Genomic DNA, 19725 nt, shown 5'->3' with positions numbered 1-19725 from the left:
TTACTAATTTTTACACGATTGAAACTGAATCAATAGCAAGTATCCTGATGGCAATAAATTATGCATATGCACAACACAATTAGTTATTGTGAACAGGTGCCAATAACATGCCAAATTACACATGTTGCAACGTAGTTTCTCAACGTCAATGTCATGGTTGTATCCTAATTAGATGACCGAGTGTTGTGTTCTGAAGTGGTACATGCATTACACATTCCAGAAATACTTGCCAATAAATGGTTGTACAAAGCTTAACGTTACATCATTCTCAAATATCATGATTGCCTGGTGAACACACATAAATAATCCTTTTAATTGGTACTGGATTCACGTTGGGAGTGAACAACTTGGATATGTTAATGTAACACCTTGCACTTCAGCAAGTCACCTGACATCATTACATAGGTATTTAAAGGAGGGCAATTACCTGCGCATTCACAGCTACAGACCTGAAAATGATGCGAATGTTTATGAGATGGAGGAAGATTCTATTGGACGAGAGGCTTGCTGATGGAGAGGATGTCACAGGCCAAAGAAGGGACAGGGACAGGAACAGAGAAGACAGGGACAGTGACAGGGACAGGCACACGGACAGGAGAGGGAGAGGTCGAGGGAGAGGGCAAGGAGATGAGAGGAGAAGAGAGAGGAGAGAAGTTGTGCCTTGTCCTCGTTTGTACAGGGAGAGAACCATGTTAGATGGGATGAGTGAGGAGGAGATTGTAAGTCACTATCGTTTGAGTTCAGCAGCAATCTTAGCTCTTTATGAAGAGAAACGGGGAGATTTAGATTTTGTGACAGCCAGAGGTCGTGCAGTCCCTGGGATTGTTAAAATGCTGTGCTCATTACATTATCTTGCTTCCGCGTCATTCCAGACAACTGTGGGCATAGTGGGTGGGGTCTCGCAATCTACATTCTCGCGGGCCTTTACCCAGTTTCTATGTGCTCTGAATAGACGCGCTAGGAATTATATTCATTTTCCTACAGAGCACACAGAGTGGCTGGAAGTCAGGAATGGCTTTTATACCATAGCCGGGATACCATGTGTGATGGGTGCAATATATTGCACCCATGTTGCTTTGATCCCGCCTAGTTAGAGTGAGCATATTTACCGCAACCGTAAGCACTACCATTCCCTGAATGTACAGGTGGTATGCGATGTCACGATGAAGATTATGCATGTGGTAGCCAAATTCCCTGGTTCCAGTCACGATTCCTCTATCCTGAGAAACCCAGTCTTCCATGCTTTCGAAGAAGGCTATTTTGGACCTGGTTGGCTGGTGGGTGAGTACATATTATGATGTGTTAATAAACAACTCTAGTTTTTATATGAACTGTTCAATGTAATAATGTTAACACAAATTGTTTCATTTTTTGGCACGATGGATTATAGGTGACTCAGGATACGGAATTAGGCCGTGGCTGTTGACTCCTGTGGCAAACCCTCAATGTGAAGCAGAAGAGAGGTACAATGTTGCCCATATATCTACCCGATCCGTCATAGAGAGGACATTTGGGCTTCTGAAAACACGATTTCAGTGTTTAGATAGAACAGGGTGAGCATTGCAATATAAGCCTGCTAAAGTGTCAGATATTGTTATTGCATGTTGCATTTTGCACAATCTGTCACTCCGCAATAATGTACAAACCGACATACGTCAGGGCTTGGAGGAGGAGCATCCCTTAAATTTACCAGCTGACACTGAGCAAACAGCCGGTGGTGTGGAGACACGTCGGATTGTCATAAACACCTATTTTTCATGTAAGCAAATACATATATGTTCATAGAACTACATAGATGTATTAATTCATTGTAATGATAAATACATTTGTACAAATACCATTCACTTAGGAAACAGATGAATATGGTTCTCACACCTTTCTCTTCTCTGCTGTGTGGACAATTGCATGTGGCACCGGTACGTCATTCATCAACAGGTTGTATTATACTTCTTACCACTAAAAGTTGTTGTGTGTACGTGAAGAAATAATGTGTACAAAATCTATATTTTATGTATATGCTATTTTTGGTTATGCATACACAATAAACCTACTATGTCGATAGTCAATAGCTAGTGCAGTTTGGTTACATACAAAGTTTCTTTTGGAGTGTGACATGTGTGTCACAATGATGTGTACACATTATTGTGTATTTAAGATCATATTTGACGTATTATAGATTTTGTTTCATATCACATACAAAATTGTCACTTCTGTGTGTTGCTTACCTTAATGAACATGTCATGACAATGATTTATATTCATTCATGTTTTCTTTTTCAAGGTATATCACTCCAATTTCTGCCCATGGTATGTATTTCAATTCACATCTGTCATAAGATGTGCAAACCTTGATACAGGTACAGTTACAGGATGCATAAACAGAACGTTATGAAAAAGATGTGACAATAGAAACATGTTGTTTCTGTATTGTGTCCGTTCGTTTATCTACACTTGGTGGTTATTGTGCAGTGTGTTTTCTTATCATTACGTACATTACATAACATGTCATTTTGGCAATGTTACAACATCCATTTATGGAATATAGGGGTGGGGGGAGAGAAGGGGATAAACCCTGCTCAGCTAGTGATTATGGGAGGAGAACATCTATTCATGCACATGAGCGATGTTAACACTCAATGCATGTTTGTATGAAAAGACCCTAATGTGTTAAACATCATTAACATTGCAATGTATGTGATTAGTTCTTCTCTCACTTCATCTTCATGTTCATTACTACATTGTCACATGTGTATGTATAAGTCAAATATGTGTGTTGATTTGACGTTCATCTAACATTTGGCAAAATGTTAACACCATTCCAAAATATAGTTTTTGGAATTCTCAACTTTTCCTAAAACATTCAACACAATGACAATGTAGTTATTAAAATTTTTATTTCATTCACTTTACTTATTGAAAATGATCATGATCCTTTATAACTACTGTCAACATATGATCATAAATGAAGTATACATTTACATACGCACACATTTCAGCAACCTACTGTGTGTGTGTGTGTTGTAGTTTTGGTGTGATGCATGTATTTCTACCAGAAATAATATAAACCAACATAATAATGTTGCTTTTATCATTGGCCTCACTTAGCTATGTATGTGTTGAACGTTTACTAATAACACTAAACTATAGTTACTCGTGTGAATTAAATGTACACACAAAAGTTAATGTTTTAATGATCTTTACCTAACATTGATTAGCTCATGCATGTTAGGTTACCACTTAGGTGATAATATAACATTCACACGACTAAACAGTTTCTATCACCTCACTATTGTTATTGTGTATGTTCAGATACAATGTCGACGAGTTGTTATGTACCATTTACATTCTTTGACAAGTCACACATGAAATTATAATATATAGTAGATTAATGTGTTTGCTGAGTGATAATGTTGGTTGCATATATCAAATGGAAATACATATAATGTTAGTAGAAAAGAAAAAAATATCAATAGAAGTTCTAACTTCCATGCTTAGCAACAGCATTGTGATAATTAAGTGCATAGTAAATATTTGCACTATACGAAAACATTATGTAGTGATTATTAATCTGCGCACCAATCATTGAAAGCATTGTTACATATTTATTCTAATAGTTGTTCGCTAGTCGTCACAATCATCTAATATAACGATTGGGCCATCTGAAATCATACATTGGTCCCATGTATTCATCCTCGACATCTGTGAAATACAGCAAACACATGATGTTCAAAGATGGCACATTTATCTGTGTCTCAGCATGACAACGCTTAACACATCTCTATATGATTGTGGATATTCACGCATAAGTTACGTATATGTTTAAACTGTAAGGATAAAACTACAGATACAGAACTGTCTCATTTTTCAAATCGCGTTGCTGGCATTACTACTGATATGTTAGTTCCGGTGCCAGTATACATAATAAAGTGCGCGCACAACGTCTGTTGCGCGCGCACGTCACGAATGTGTGGACTAAGTCTTAGCGCATGCGCAAAACGATGTGTACGCTGTGCGTTCAATACATGTCCCTCCATGGTGCTGTTAGCATTATGCATATCATGGCTGAAAGTTATGATATGGAAGCGAAACAAATTCACTTCAACACACGTACATATCTAAACTTTGTAAACGGACGTGTGCCCACGGCAAAAACGGACCATCAGCCAATGAGTGTACAAAATACGTGTGACGTCATGTTAAGGCACCGTGAAATGCACACAAACACCCCTCCCACTGAATGAACATTGGCCTCCAGCGCTGTGCACGCACCACCCCACCGACGCACGCGCATGACACACTGCACTGACCGTAACAATAAGCTACGGGCACAGCCAATACTGTTTCACGCACGCACGTTGGTTGGGGGTGGGGCCTGCATCGGTAACCTTTTCAAGGACGCCTTGGGTCATGACCAGGTTCCCACATCATATGTGGGCGACACTTTGTTTTTATATTTTGAATGCTAAACAATGAGGTGTGTGTGTGTTACAGTTAGTGTAACATGTTGAAATGATACTTTAAAAGCGATAAGCATCTATGATTTAGGACTCCGTCACCAATGTGTACTAATGGTTCGTCATGTAGTATATTGTTAAAGGAAATAATGTCTTTGTGCACGCTACATGTAAGGCTGTCTGCAATGTTAAGCTGTATACACTCATTTGGCTACCAAATGGTGTATATTATTAATGTACACATATATAATTTGAGTAAAGGAATAACAAAATTTGTATTTACCATTCTTGTAGAAGTCAAAACTGATTTGGCTGCAACTGCTCGCTCCAGGAAGGCACAACAGTATCATCCATGGTTGAGGCAACCGTTGAATCCTGAATCACACACATCTCCATGAGTGCGTCATATGGATCTGCAGTGGCTTCTTCAAACAAGATGTCCGGAGGTACGTACATTTGTTGGTTGTTTTCCCATCCACATTGGTATTGCCCATATACGTTTTGATACATATCATAGTAGTTATGTCCACCTTGCATCTGGTCTTGATGAATATAGGGTGCAGGTATATCAGCAGACGCGACAGTCGGTGCGGCTTCAGTGTCACGGGAATTAGGCAAAAATATGCTATCTAACAGAAGATATATTCCATGTTCCATGGTAAGTTTAAATGATGGCGCAACATGCCAGCATCCATATCGTTGATCTAGCCGACCATGGACACGCTCAAAACATTCATTTGCGGATAAAGTGAATCGTACAGAAGTTTTAAAATTTCAATGTTTGTCAAGTTCTTGGTAGTATGGATATATCTTTTGGATCAAGTCATAGATTTTGGCCACGTTTGCAGTTTTCTCTGGCGTTGATTCGATTGCTTCATAAATCATAAATTTGTATGATTTACGTGGATGGCTGTGCAATGTGGAAGCTTCTGCCATTTCTTCTCTCTTCAAATGTACGTTGTGTTAAGTTGAACGTGTGAATAGTTACATGTTATCTTCGCGGTTTGGTCCAAGGTTATAATACAACCTAGCAGTTATACGCCTAGGTTTTCTCCCACAAGAAATATGTTACAATAATTGGCTGAAATTCTTTGGGTAAGATACTCTTTTCACAGGAATCGAAACTTTACTTTCAGCTTAGGCAATCAACAAGTGCAAAACAACTTGACTCTTTGAATTAGAATAACAATGTATGTGAAATCATCTACAGTGCTATGATGAACAGATTTCTGGTTTCACTTAGCTAGATTTAAACATACACACACATCTCTCTGTTTGTCTCTTTTTCTGTTTTTCTCTCTGTCTGTTTATCTCGCTTTCTCTCTCTTTCTCTCTCTGTTTCTCTCTCTCTTTGACTCTCTCTGTTAGTCTCTCTTGATATATACATAGATATAGATATAAATATATATATATAATTAGATATATATATAAATATATTAACATATATATTTATCTATATATAATTAACTATATATTGTGTGTAGATATATATATATGTATGTATATATATATATATATATATATATATATATGTATATATATATATATATATATATATATGTATATATATATATATACATATATATATATATATATAATATATATATAGATATAGATATATATACTGTAGATATATATAGACAGTGTTCGACAAACCTATACATTTGCTCACCCCGGGCGAGTAGATTTAACATCGTGGCGAGCTCCTATTGGCCCAAGCAGCACACGTTTGATACTAGGTGGCGAGTAGATTTTTTTGTGTGGCGAGTAGATTTTTTGGTGATTTGTCGACCACTGTATATAGATATATATCTATATATATATCTGAAAACACAGGGTGTGCCCAGTGCTACATCCAAATGACAAAACATACATATATATATATATATATGTATCTCTACATTGAAGGCCTTGTGTGCAAACAGGCCTTGTTGTAATTATCTTAACAGTTCATTACAGTTTATAACATTACTGGGTGAGTATGTTTGAGGGCCTATTTGAGTCAGCTGTGTAGAAGTTGTATTTAACAGCAAACAAGGCCTCTTTTCAGCCATGAAGGCCCGTACTGTTCATTCTGATTATATATATATAATATATATATATAGTGCTAAACTAAAGCCATTGATGTGTGTAAGTAGGCCTTGTTGTAATCATATTCAAAGTTAAATACAGGTGAGTGAATTATGGGCTCAATCATACTGATCCCATAATTTTAGCAAGTGTCCTAACATTTATATCTCATTAACACAAGGCCTGTTTGCTGACAACAGTGGCAGATATATATATATATATTTACAGTATATATATATATTTATCAGTTAATATATATATATATACACACACAGTGTGTGTGTGTGTCTGTGTATACATATATCCATAGAGATACAGAGAGACTACAGATATATTCATACACACTTACAGATCTGTTATTGTAACCAAAAATCATACATGATCACATGCCAACATTATGAACTATGAAAGAAGATTAAGGTAAGTAATGTCTTACAGAGTTAAGACACCAGAAAACATAACATAAAAATATATGCTGTTATATGGGTAGTTACTTAAAGTTGTATGTCAATAATATTAGCATGAAATGACTATCTACATTACAAAAATAACCCAGATACATCTCATCTTGAACAAGAGCTAAGTGAATGTCACCTTCCATTAACATGGCAAGTGTGTAATAATGTTGTACCATTAATCAACTGATGATTAATACATATTCATATGTTATCAAATATGCCTTCATCCAGTCAGTGAGCATTTCTAAACATTCATGTGTTCAAGGACATACTTAAATGTTATCAAGCATCTGTACATGATCATACATACACTATGCATGAAATAGTCTGCAGTAAACACCACAAGGACACCAACAAATTTAGTGAATGTGATAATTTATTTTTGTTTATCCTTTTGAGAGCGAGTCACAGGCCTGCTTGTTGGCTGTTGTGTTTGCCTTTTCCCTTTGGCAACTACTCTGGCCTTAACTGTACGACTTGTACTGGCCTGTGGCAGTTCTGTGGCACTGGGTGTGGGCAGTTGCACTTCAGGGGCACTGGGTGTGGCCTGTGGCAGTTCTGTGGCACTGGGTGTGGGCAGTTGCACTTCAGGGGCACTGGGTGTGGGCTGTTGCACTTCAGTGGCACTGGGTGTGGGCTGTTGCACTTCAGGGGCACTGGGTATGGGCTGTGGCACTTCAGGGGCACTGGGTGTGGGCTGTGGCAGTTTGGAAGCAGTTGATAAACATTGCAAGAGTGATGGTGGAGCAGTTTCTTGTTTTGGTGTATTAATCTTTTTCCAAAAGCTGGTTTGTAGTAATTGTTGCCCTAACTTTCTTTTTCTTGTCTCATTTGTAGGTATCGGTTCCATATTTTGAACAGATGTAAGCGGTTGGATGTTGACAGGGACCTGCACAGAACTTGCACCTACTGTACCGGTATCATCCAGAACTGGGGAATGAAGAACTGGTGACTCAGGAGAAACAGTTCCATCCTCAGATGGGGTAAAGTGGAATTGTTGTTCTCTTTCTGTCATTCGCAACTGATTTGCTTGGCTGACATTCAGAACTAGTGCTTGTAATGGCCTGTTTACATTTTGGATTTCTTTAGGAACTTGGATGATGACTTTTTGAATTTGTGACAGTTCTGATATTGACCTTTCATGCATCCTTTCATGCAGTGACAGCATCCTTTCAAGCACTGACATCATTTCTGAATGGCGACTATTTTCTTCACCCAAGATTCGTTCTTCAGAAGCTGCAATAGCTGAGTAGGTGTCAGGAGCAGGAGGACTTGAATGCTGTGTTAATCCAGGAGTGGCAACAGCTTCATGGTCACTTGAGTGAATTTGTCCTTGAGCGGCAACATCTGGTTCTACAAATAAAGAAAGACATTATGAACTGCCATGGAACTTTCACTTGTTTTTCAATCTAATGATAGTTGTTCTCATAGTGGAACACATAACATGTTTCAATAATTTTTTAATTTGTGTCCAATTAAAAGATGATGCTTGAAGTAACAATGATGTTTCGACTCAGTCTGAAAGAAGAATGAATGAAAGGTTTTTGTAACCTCACAACTCATAGCTGATAGGTTACAACACACACAATACATGTTGTCAGGAAACACTACATCTTCTGTGACAATAACTGGTATGAAGTTAATTACATGTGAAAGGCATTTATTTTGCATGGCACATGAAATTCGACAAATGTACACATTAAATGTGCTGCACCTCAAACACTCACCTTCCATGCTTGATGATGACCTTGATGAGACAGGTGATGAGACATGTTCAGTGTCAGGTGTCCCAGGAGCTGCAGGAGCAACTATATAGAAGAATAACATCAGAATGTTATTGACATGTATACATTATTAGCATGAAGTTTGTGTAGTGGGAGTATTTATGGCTAAATATCAGCATCACATAACGAAATGACAATGATATGTTTCAGGCAAGCTGTACATTATCCATCTTAACATAAATGTACATGTGAACCTAATTGGCACATTTATTTTCAACACCATACAACATACAATGTTCATGCAGGAATGCTTTGTGAAATTAAGTGTTCTGTTGTACATACACTGCATATGTTGTGTAGTAAACTAACAATAATAATGTACATCACTACCATGACAGCAAAGTTGACTCTGCTTATAATTCAGTACTTAATTGTGGAAATGTGAATGAATGTTTTTAGTGATCTGTGTGAACATTTAAGAGAAGAAGGTGTAGCGCTCAATGTGGCTGACACTCATCAACACATGCAGTGTGTCGCTCACAGATGGTACTGTTGTGATAAGGTGGCGTATCTATAGTATAAGGTAAAAAGAAGATATGAGTGAACGAATGACTAACGTATGTTTTCATATATAGTGGCCTGGTGGTTGAACGTATTCAGATAATTACCATTTCTAATGAATGTGATTAACTTCTGTTCACCTTGTCAGCGTGTAACAACTGTAGTCCCTCCCCCAAAACGTGACACCACCCTGACCTTTTATTTGGTTCTACCACCTGTAAGCCGTCCCACAAGACTTGACCCTACCATGACCCTGTGATCTGGCTCTGTGCCCGACCCCACCCCTTCTGTTCACCTCTATGCTGTGATTACATATTAATTGCAGCTGGTTTCACACTCCGGTACATGAGCGAAATAAACATCTGAAGTGAGCTACATATGAACACAATTAAATACCATATGGTACATATTCCTATTTATGCTCTCATTATACTACATGAAGCGAAAAAAGAGCTTTAATAAAACATAACCAAATGTGTTTGTGCAAATTATTAATGTTCCCCTTTCAATGCACAATCTTCCATGCAAGACTTGATTAGGCAGTAATGGCCTGTTTATAGGTGAAACATAGATTATCACAAATTTATATATATATATATGTATATATTATATGTATATATGTATATATGTATCGATACATACAGTACATGAAAAAGTGAATTAGGCATTTATGTGCACAGACACAGTATAACTAAGTTATACATTACTGTGACAAACAATGAGTGCGGATGTGCTTTGTGATTATGCATGTTAGCCCATTGTTTGTACAAAGATTCACACATACATTCAGCTTTGAACTATAGGGCAAAGATGTTGAATGCTTTGTAAGGTAGAAGGTTGCAGTGTGTGTTATTTGGAAGATCAGTACACATAATCCCTTCATGCAGGTCAAGTTGTGTATATGTTTACTCATAATGATGTCATCCACGATAGCTGAGCCAATATATGTTTACACACACACACACACACACACACACACATACACACACACACACACACACACACACACACACACACATTTTTGTAGGACAACTAGATATAAATATATATAGATAGATAGATAGATAGATAGAGAGAGAGAGACACATATATACAGATATATATGTAGGTATGCTTATATTGGGAAGAAAGTATAAGTAGCAGCATAAATATAGATAAGAACTATAACCTACGACACGCTTGTACAGTAACATTTGTCACCTGGTGGAAATGGAGCCGAATAAATTCCGATATCTCTGTCCCCTGGCAAACCCTCCACGACGACAGGAAGAAATTTTTCCCGCATCTGCTACTCCAATGGAGTTAAGATTAGAGCTTGTGCTGCCGGCCCACCTCTAGTGCCAGAAGCATGCATCGTTGTGCTTGGATTTTTTTCTTTAAGTTTGCCCTGATATCATCGAATCTCTTGCGACAATTCGTCCGGTCCCTGGCATGATTCCCACACTCAGACACAGCCAATGTTATTTGCTCCCACATTTCATTTTTGGAGGCTGAACTTGTCCGCCCTTGAAATACATACAAAATATATGACGTCAATTATTATTAGAAAAACGATCAGTTGCCTAAACTGCTACCTGTTCCAAGAGATACCAAACATGCTGGTTTAGGTTGAATATGTGTAGCACATGAGCATTTACGTGTGAACATACAAATGTAAGGAAGCTTGCATGAATATTCTATGAACTTTGGCAAACTTTTTAGACTGATTGTTATGGTCGTTATAGAGCATGAAGGAATATGTGTGTAACAATTAACTTTAATTGATAGATATTATAGAATAATATTGTGATATTAAGACATCTCACATGACCTACGATAACATGTCTTTGAACAATCAATGCAAAGATAGACTTACCTAGTAAATGGCCATACAGAGAGTCATAGTGCTCCAAAATCCCTGTGACAAGAACTCTGTTTTCCTTTTCATTGAACCGAGGATTACGTAGCCACTCCAGATGTTTCTTCCGAACACGTGCAGGCCCAGAACTTGGCTGCTGCTGACTGGACTCTCCTTCTTCTAATGGATGAGACTCCAAAAGCAGGCCATCAGCAACCACCCCACCACCAGACACACCAGCAGCAGACACCCCACCAGCACCAGCAAAAGACATCCCAGCAGCAACAGCAACAGAGCCACCAGCAGCACTCGCACTCACAGCAACACCAGTTGCACGCACAGCAACAGCACTCCCCTGAATCCTACGTTCACTCAGACGCGTACTCACATAACTACCAGTACCACTCATACCAGCATCACTCTTCCCACGCCTTGCGGCCATACCTCTAGCACTCACAAAGAACAGAAAAGAAATGTAAAGACAATCGCACTGAACACTTACAAAGTGAAAACAAGACAAAGATGTTAACAAAACAGCACAGGACAAACCTCTCACAATACTCAACAACTCTCTCAGTCAATATGAAATATGTAAATCGGCCAGCTCTGTGTGTCTCTCTCTCTCTCACTCCCAAAAACACAGAGAATGAATAAAAATACATACTGCCTTTAAATGGGCCACTCAATCCAAAACATGCTTGCTTCGGCAGATTCAGCAAGAAGTTTCATTGGCGAACCTAACACCACCCCGCCATGCACGCCGATACACCTGTATGTGACCGGCAAATCATCGGCAGAGTGGGAGCAAATGTTTTCGGCTTGATTCGGAAGGGATTCTGCACTTATTGCATACGGAGAGGGAAAATCGGCAGAATCATGACGATAAGGTACACTTGGCGATTGCACTTTTTCGGCGCTTACTGCATAGAGCCCGTAGTTTCCTAAAGTACCACTGGAAATTACAATTGTGGATATTGGAATATCTACAATTACTGTTTATCATCCCTATAACGTATATCGTCAGATGTTTTAGCCCCCAAGAGAAGCCGTTTGTAATAATGGGAACGTGGAGAAAAGTAGAGCACTGCCAAAAAAAGGGAATCAAAAAGGGCTGGGGCAAAAATAAAGATTATTTATTAGGCATATGAGCCAAAAAGGACAAACACACTAGTTAAAAAACTCTGACGCGTTTCCCGCCGTGGAGGCGCTTTATCAAAGAGTACTGAGGCTCTCTTCATGTCAGATTATATAGTGGTCAGAGGTGAGTGAACGCCCCAAATGAAATTAAAACCTAATAGGCTAAAACTTAATGAGTTATGCAATCAGCTGTGTGATTAACCAGACAAAGATCTTTAGTGTGAGATGTTATCACACCTCTGACCATAATACAAATCCGTGGGAGCTCAACAATATACATCAATTAACAATTAGACAAAATAACAGAACTGAAGACTAATTCATACACAAAGACAAACAAGTTTCCAAATCAAAATCAAACACATCTATATGATAAATATAAGAAGATATACATAAAGGAAAATATATGAGAAAATATATTAAAAAATATATATATAAATGAATAAATGTGATAATGTTTAAACCATAAGGAATAACCAATCATGAATACAATGTGGTATATGAATAAATAAAAAGAAAAAAGTGTTTGTGAATGTACATATATTGAATGTGAAACTAACTAAAGATAATAAAAGTGAGATATATATAAGATATATATAAAGTGTTATAAATAGTAGATATTAGTCTTACAAAATAGATAAAAAACCTATATAATATTAAAAGAAAAAAGATTAAAAAACCCTATTGTGAAATCTAATATGTTATATAATAGTCACATTTATGTGTAATGAGACACTATAGTTTATCAAAGATGATAATAATAATACTAAATAATATTGAATCTAGAAAATATTAAATAATATAATCTATATGAAAAATACTTTTTATTCTAATAATGTTTATCAGGTAATGATCTATTTAAATAAATGTCATAATTAGGTGATATACTGCACCGACACACTTTATTCGAGCAAATACCCGGTATGTACCTGGCAGATACCTGGAATGCGCCACTCCTCACCTCTGACAAGCCCCGTTGCATTTGCCTTCCCAGCCTGGGTTCATGCCTGGCTGATGGGCGGCTGATCTGTTAAATGATAATGATTAGGATTTAATAGGCTGCAATGCTTCGCGTGTCTACCAGATGGCATAAATTCATGAATTATAATGCAGTATATATATATATACTGTGCAGTATTGCAGCCAGCGGGAATAAAATGCTTCAATCCCTGCTTGGAAAATAACTCAATGCACTCGGGCAGAAAACAGTCACAAACCTCAATACACCCGGGTATACCCGAATTCGTGGGACTAGCCAAGCTCGAATAAAGTGTGTCGCCAGTGTATCTCTCAAAGTTAATCAAAAACAAAAATGAAGGAGGATATGATTATAAATGACCGTTTGGACAATATATATAATAATGATAAAGTAAGAACATAATGATAAAGCAAACCATCAGTTACATGTAATAAAAGATATATCTCAACCTTAAACATACATTGCAATAAATAAGGATGAAGAGAGGAAAAAAAAGAAAAATATATATTATTATAAAAAATGCTTCAACTCCCAGTCAATATTAATACCGGAGGGTTGCATTGTATCCAAACTGTACATCCAATACATTTCTTTTCTATTCAACATGCCCAACCTATCTCCTCCCCGAGTTGGGGCATGTATATGATCTATTCCTGAGAAGGTGAAGTTATTAATAGTCCCCTTAGGGCAGGTGGAAAAATGCCTAGAAACCGGATGGGATTGGTCTTTTTTGTTTATCGCACGGACATGTTCCATAATTCTTTTCTTGAGAGGTCTTATGGTGCGACCCACGTAGCCCCTCCCACAACCGCATTTCAAAAGATATACTGTGTAACTAGAATTACAGTTAATGAAGGTATGTATAGTATGCTCCCTTTTAGGATTAATGCAATTCAGTTTTTTATTTTTTTTAGCATATTTACAAATCCCACAATGTCCACATGGATAAAAACCCTTAGGTATATTTTTTATCCTGGTAAAATTAGTTCTCGAATCAAATAAGCTAGGGGAGAGGGATGTACCCAACGATTTGGCCTTTCTGAATACAAATTTTGGCTTATTTTCAAGGATAGATGTAAGATCCTTATACAACTTCAAGGTGTCCCAATGTTTGTGGATAATAGAACGTATACGGTCTGACTGTCTACTTTGTTGGGTAATAAATAATGGGACAGCCATCTCATCATGTGTTGATCTCTTTCTGGAGGGTAATAGGAGGTCCCCTCTATCTATTTGTTTGACAGTGTTTAGAGCTTCTGAGATCTCATGTATGTTGTAACCTCTGGATGAAAATCTTGAGATAAGATCTCTAGATTGAATTTCAAATGATTCTTCTGTTGAACACAACCTTTTTAGTCTTATAAATTGTCCCTTAAGAATGCCCTTCTTAAGAAATTTAGAGTGATTGCTGTCTGCTCTAAGATAGGAATTGCGTGCGTTAGGTTTCCTATACTGTATATGATAGTTTGAAAGCTTCCCCGCATATCCACATACAACATTAAATCTAAGTAATAAATGTGATGGGTATTCTCCTGAAAAGTGAAATGTAAATTGTGGTCATTAATATTAAGTTGGTGAATGAATGTTTGAAGTGAAGTGAGATCACCTTCCCAGATAAATAGAAGATCATCTATATACCGTTTATAGAATTTTATTTGGTGCCTAAAAGAATTTTTATCACTAAAAATGAAATCAGACTCCCACAGCCACATAAAAAGATTAGCATATGAGGGTGCGAAAGAAGTGCCCATAGCAGTGCCTCGAAGTTGTAAATAAAATTGTGAATCAAAAGAAAAATAATTGTGTGTGAATAAAAATGTGATGGAATCTGTTAAAAAAAGTGCATAGTGCTGGTGATAAGTGAGAAAATGTGAAATAATGTTGTATAGCGGAGATGCCCTGCTCGTGTTTGATAATGTTGTAAAGGGAGGTAACAATCATAGTTACCCATCAATAACTCTCTCGCCACTGTATTTTGTTGAGATCAAATATCAGTTGACTAGAGTCCTTCAAAAAGGATGGTAATGACTGTACAATAGGTTGTAGGTAAGCATCTATGAAATGAGAGAGCCCATCTCCCAAAGATCCAATGCTCGCCACAATGGGACGTCCCGGGGGACTTGTGAGCGATTTATGGATCTTTGGGAGATGGTGGAAGATGGGAACTATGGGGTTAGGGGAGCATAAAATTCAAATTCCTTTTTACTTAACACGTAAAGTTCTCTTCCTAAATCCAGCAAATCATTCAGTTAATGTGAGAAATTGGTGGTAGGGTCTGAAGGTAGTTTGCAGTAAGCCTGACCATCAGAGAGTTGTCTTAAAGCTTCTTGCTTGTAACTCTCAGCTGATTGTACAACAATCGCACCACCCTTGTCCGCATTTTTAATGACAATTGTTTTGTCTTGTTTTAAGGTTTGTAATTCTTGCAATTCAAGGGTGGTGAGATTGCTGTAGCGATGAGAATCCTGTTTGCAATTTTCAGCTAGAGCCTTCAGATCCTTTCCCACCAATCTCTCAAATGTGGTGATAAATGCACTCTTTGAACCATAGGGACAAAAGGTGGATTTTTTTTCTAAATGTGGTATGTTCGAAACTAAGAAAATTAGAAAGGGACACCTCCTGAGAATTATCCTCCATTTCCTGTTCCATACGCAAATCTTCTAGATCAGAGATAGCACAATATTCTTTAAATGAAAAATCAGAGCAAACTGGTTCTGGTGAGTCACCCCCCCCCCCCATGATCTAGAGATGACTCCGCAGAATCACACATAATGGGTACAGTATTCCTTGACCTGTTGGAATTTTTTTTTTTTTAAGTCAACTTGCAAGTAAATCGCTGTAAGTCAATATAAGTATCAAAGAGGTCGAAGTCACTTTGAGGGGCAAAATTCAACCCTCTGTTAAGTAGGGATAGTTGTCCTGTTGTCAATGTCTTATGTGAGATGTTAATGACATTACAATCCTCTGGTGTTAAGATAATATTTTTTCCTCTTTGCTGCCCCTCTTGTTCCCCCTCTTCCTCTTTGACCTCCTTGTCCTTGGTAGTTTTTTGACTCCTGTGGTCTGTTCATTTGAGAAAAATGACCCGATGTTTCAGATGTTGGAACATCTCGTGACACTTGGCCCGTGGAGCTTTTCCCTCTCCAAGTATCTGATGTAATATCAAAGGACACTGATGGATATTTGTTCTCACTTTCTGAGGTATCAGATTCATAGCTTGAAGTGTCTGTATACTTAGACTTTAGTATTGATTTTTTTGGTGTACTGGATGTTTTGTCCCTATGTGCATGTGGGTATGAGGGTGTTCTTGATCTACCTCTATTGGGGTTGGAATTCCCTGGTCTTTCCCAGGTATAAACCTGGTTTCTCTCGTAGTCTAAGCGATCTCTTTCGAATTTAGACTGCTTTTTTTCCATTATTGTATCTTCCATTGCTTCTATATTGGACAGCAGTACTGCTGCGGCCAAGTTTATTCGAGCATTTGCCCGTTCTTGGCCGCAGCAGTAGCCTGGCGCGCGCCCGAAGGTGACGGGCGTGCGCCGAAGCAGCGGAAGAGCGCCCTCCGATCGGGGCGCTCTCCCTACCGCTGCCGGGTCCGCCGGGTCCCCCGGAACCCCCTGCCGCCGTCCCCCACATCGCGGGACACCAGGGCTCCCTCGGGGAGCCCTGGACGTGCGTGCAGGGGGCGCAGGCTCCCGAAGACGCGTGACCACGCGTCTATGATGCGCGGCACGCCGAGGGGCGGCCACTAGCAAGCCGGGAAATCTCCCGGCTTGCGGATCTGGCCGATGCGCAATAAAGCGTGTCGGTAGTGTATTTGATCATTATTTGAAAAATGTTCCATATTTTCGAAGGATTTAAGCTTATTCTGTAATGATTTTATCTCAGTACCCAGTGATGCTCTCTCTGTCATCTTATGCTCAATGATCAAATCTATGAGTTTGAATGAGCAGTCATTTAATGTGGATTTCCATTTCTGCTCAAATTCTTTACTACCAAAACCAAAAGTGGGTGCTTTTTTTATTCTCAACCCTCTTGGTATTCTTTTGGTGTTGGTGTAATTTTCTAACGTGGTTATGTCCCACCAAAGTCTGATGTTATCTGTTAGTAATTTTTCTAATTTGAGAAAATGTGCTGTTAAATCAGAATTCTCTTCACATACAAACTCAATAGAATTGTCAAAGACATGTTCAGCTCGCTTAATTCTTTTAGTGTTGTCAATGCAAGTCTGAACAAAAATATTGCTTTGCATGTCTTCATTTTCAGATTGTTCAGTGTCCTCCATATTTGTTAACAAGAAAAACTTATTGTTTAAATTTATAGAAAAGTTGTTAAAAAGGGTTGTGGTGTGTGATTGACAGCCTTAATGAAAAAATATATATGTGAACTATCAAAGAAAATGCCTCATCAGCCCTTCATGAAAGAGTTGCATAAATCCATAAATAATAAGTTCAAATCCTTGCTGGTATGAGCTACCAACCAATGTAGTACAGTCCAAGTAGAAAAAGGGGGAGAACCCCCTAGTGGTGCTCCAAATGCGCAAGGTATTAATAAAGTACTAAGAAAAGGTGCCTGGATGAGCCGGTATAAAGAATAAAGCGTTTTATGAGTGTCCCGTGGGTAATGCCGATGGTGTGTGTGGGCCTGAATAACCCCCACCTCACCTGTGTGAAACCGGGGAAAAGTTCCAACCAAGCTGATGGTACACACCCCCCCCCCGATGACAGATGGGGTAAAAACCTCCTCAATCGAACGTGCGGCAACCCGGTATGTAGGGACAAGCTGATGGTAGTAGAGACCTGCAAGCAGAGTCTCCCGCCGCCTTACTGGGTGCCAGATTTGAAATTCAATCTAGAGATCTTATCTCAAGATTTTCATCCAGAGGTTACAACATACATGAGATCTCAGAAGCTCTAAACACTGTCAAACAAATAGATAGAGGGGACCTCCTATTACCCTCCAGAAAGAGATCAACACATGATGAGATGGCTGTCCCATTATTTATTACCCAACAAAGTAGACAGTCAGACCGTATACGTTCTATTATCCACAAACATTGGGACACCTTGAAGTTGTATAAGGATCTTACATCTATCCTTGAAAATAAGCCAAAATTTGTATTCAGAAAGGCCAAATCGTTGGGTACATCCCTCTCCCCTAGCTTATTTGATTCGAGAACTAATTTTACCAGGATAAAAAATATACCTAAGGGTTTTTATCCATGTGGACATTGTGGGATTTGTAAATATGCTAAAAAAAATAAAAAACTGAATTGCATTAATCCTAAAAGGGAGCATACTATACATACCTTCATTAACTGTAATTCTAGTTACACAGTATATCTTTTGAAATGCGGTTGTGGGAGGGGCTACGTGGGTCGCACCATAAGACCTCTCAAGAAAAGAATTATGGAACATGTCCGTGCGATAAACAAAAAAGACCAATCCCATCCGGTTTCTAGGCATTTTTCCACCTGCCCTAAGGGGACTATTAATAACTTCACCTTCTCAGGAATAGATCATATACATGCCCCAACTCGGGGAGGAGATAGGTTGGGCATGTTGAATAGAAAAGAAATGTATTGGATGTACAGTTTGGATACAATGCAACCCTCCGGTATTAATATTGACTGGGAGTTGAAGCATTTTTTATAATAATATATATTTTTCTTTTTTTTCCTCTCTTCATCCTTATTTATTGCAATGTATGTTTAAGGTTGAGATATATCTTTTATTACATGTAACTGATGGTTTGCTTTATCATTATGTTCTTACTTTATCATTATTATATATATTGTCCAAACGGTCATTTATAATCATATCCTCCTTCATTTTTGTTTTTGATTAACTTTGAGAGATATATCACCTAATTATGACATTTATTTAAATAGATCATTACCTGATAAACATTATTAGAATAAAAAGTATTTTTCAAATAGATTATATTATTTAATATTTTCTAGATTCAATATTATTTAGTATTATTATTATCATCTTTGATAAACTATAGTGTCTCATTACACATAAATGTGACTATTATATAACATATTAGATTTCACAATAGGGTTTTTTAATCTTTTTTCTTTTAATATTATATAGGTTTTTTATCTATTTTGTAAGACTAATATCTACTATTTATAACACTTTATATATATCTTATATATACATCTCACTTTTATTATCTTTAGTTAGTTTCACATTCAATATATGTACATTCACAAACACTTTTTTCTTTTTATTTATTCATATACCACATTGTATTCATGATTGGTTATTCCTTATGGTTTAAACATTATCACATTTATTCATTTATATATATATTTTTTAATATATTTTCTCATATATTTTCCTTTATGTATATCTTCTTATATTTATCATATAGATGTGTTTGATTTTGATTTGGAAACTTGTTTGTCTTTGTGTATGAATTAGTCTTCAGTTCTGTTATTTTGTCTAATTGTTAATTGCTGTATATTGTTGGGCTCCCACGGATTTGTATTATGGTCA

The sequence above is a fragment of the Ascaphus truei genome, chromosome 4 (genome assembly GCF_040206685.1).
Source record: "Ascaphus truei isolate aAscTru1 chromosome 4, aAscTru1.hap1, whole genome shotgun sequence".
Classification (NCBI taxonomy): Eukaryota; Metazoa; Chordata; class Amphibia; order Anura; family Ascaphidae; genus Ascaphus; species Ascaphus truei.
Note: the sequence above shows the minus strand (reverse complement) of the source record.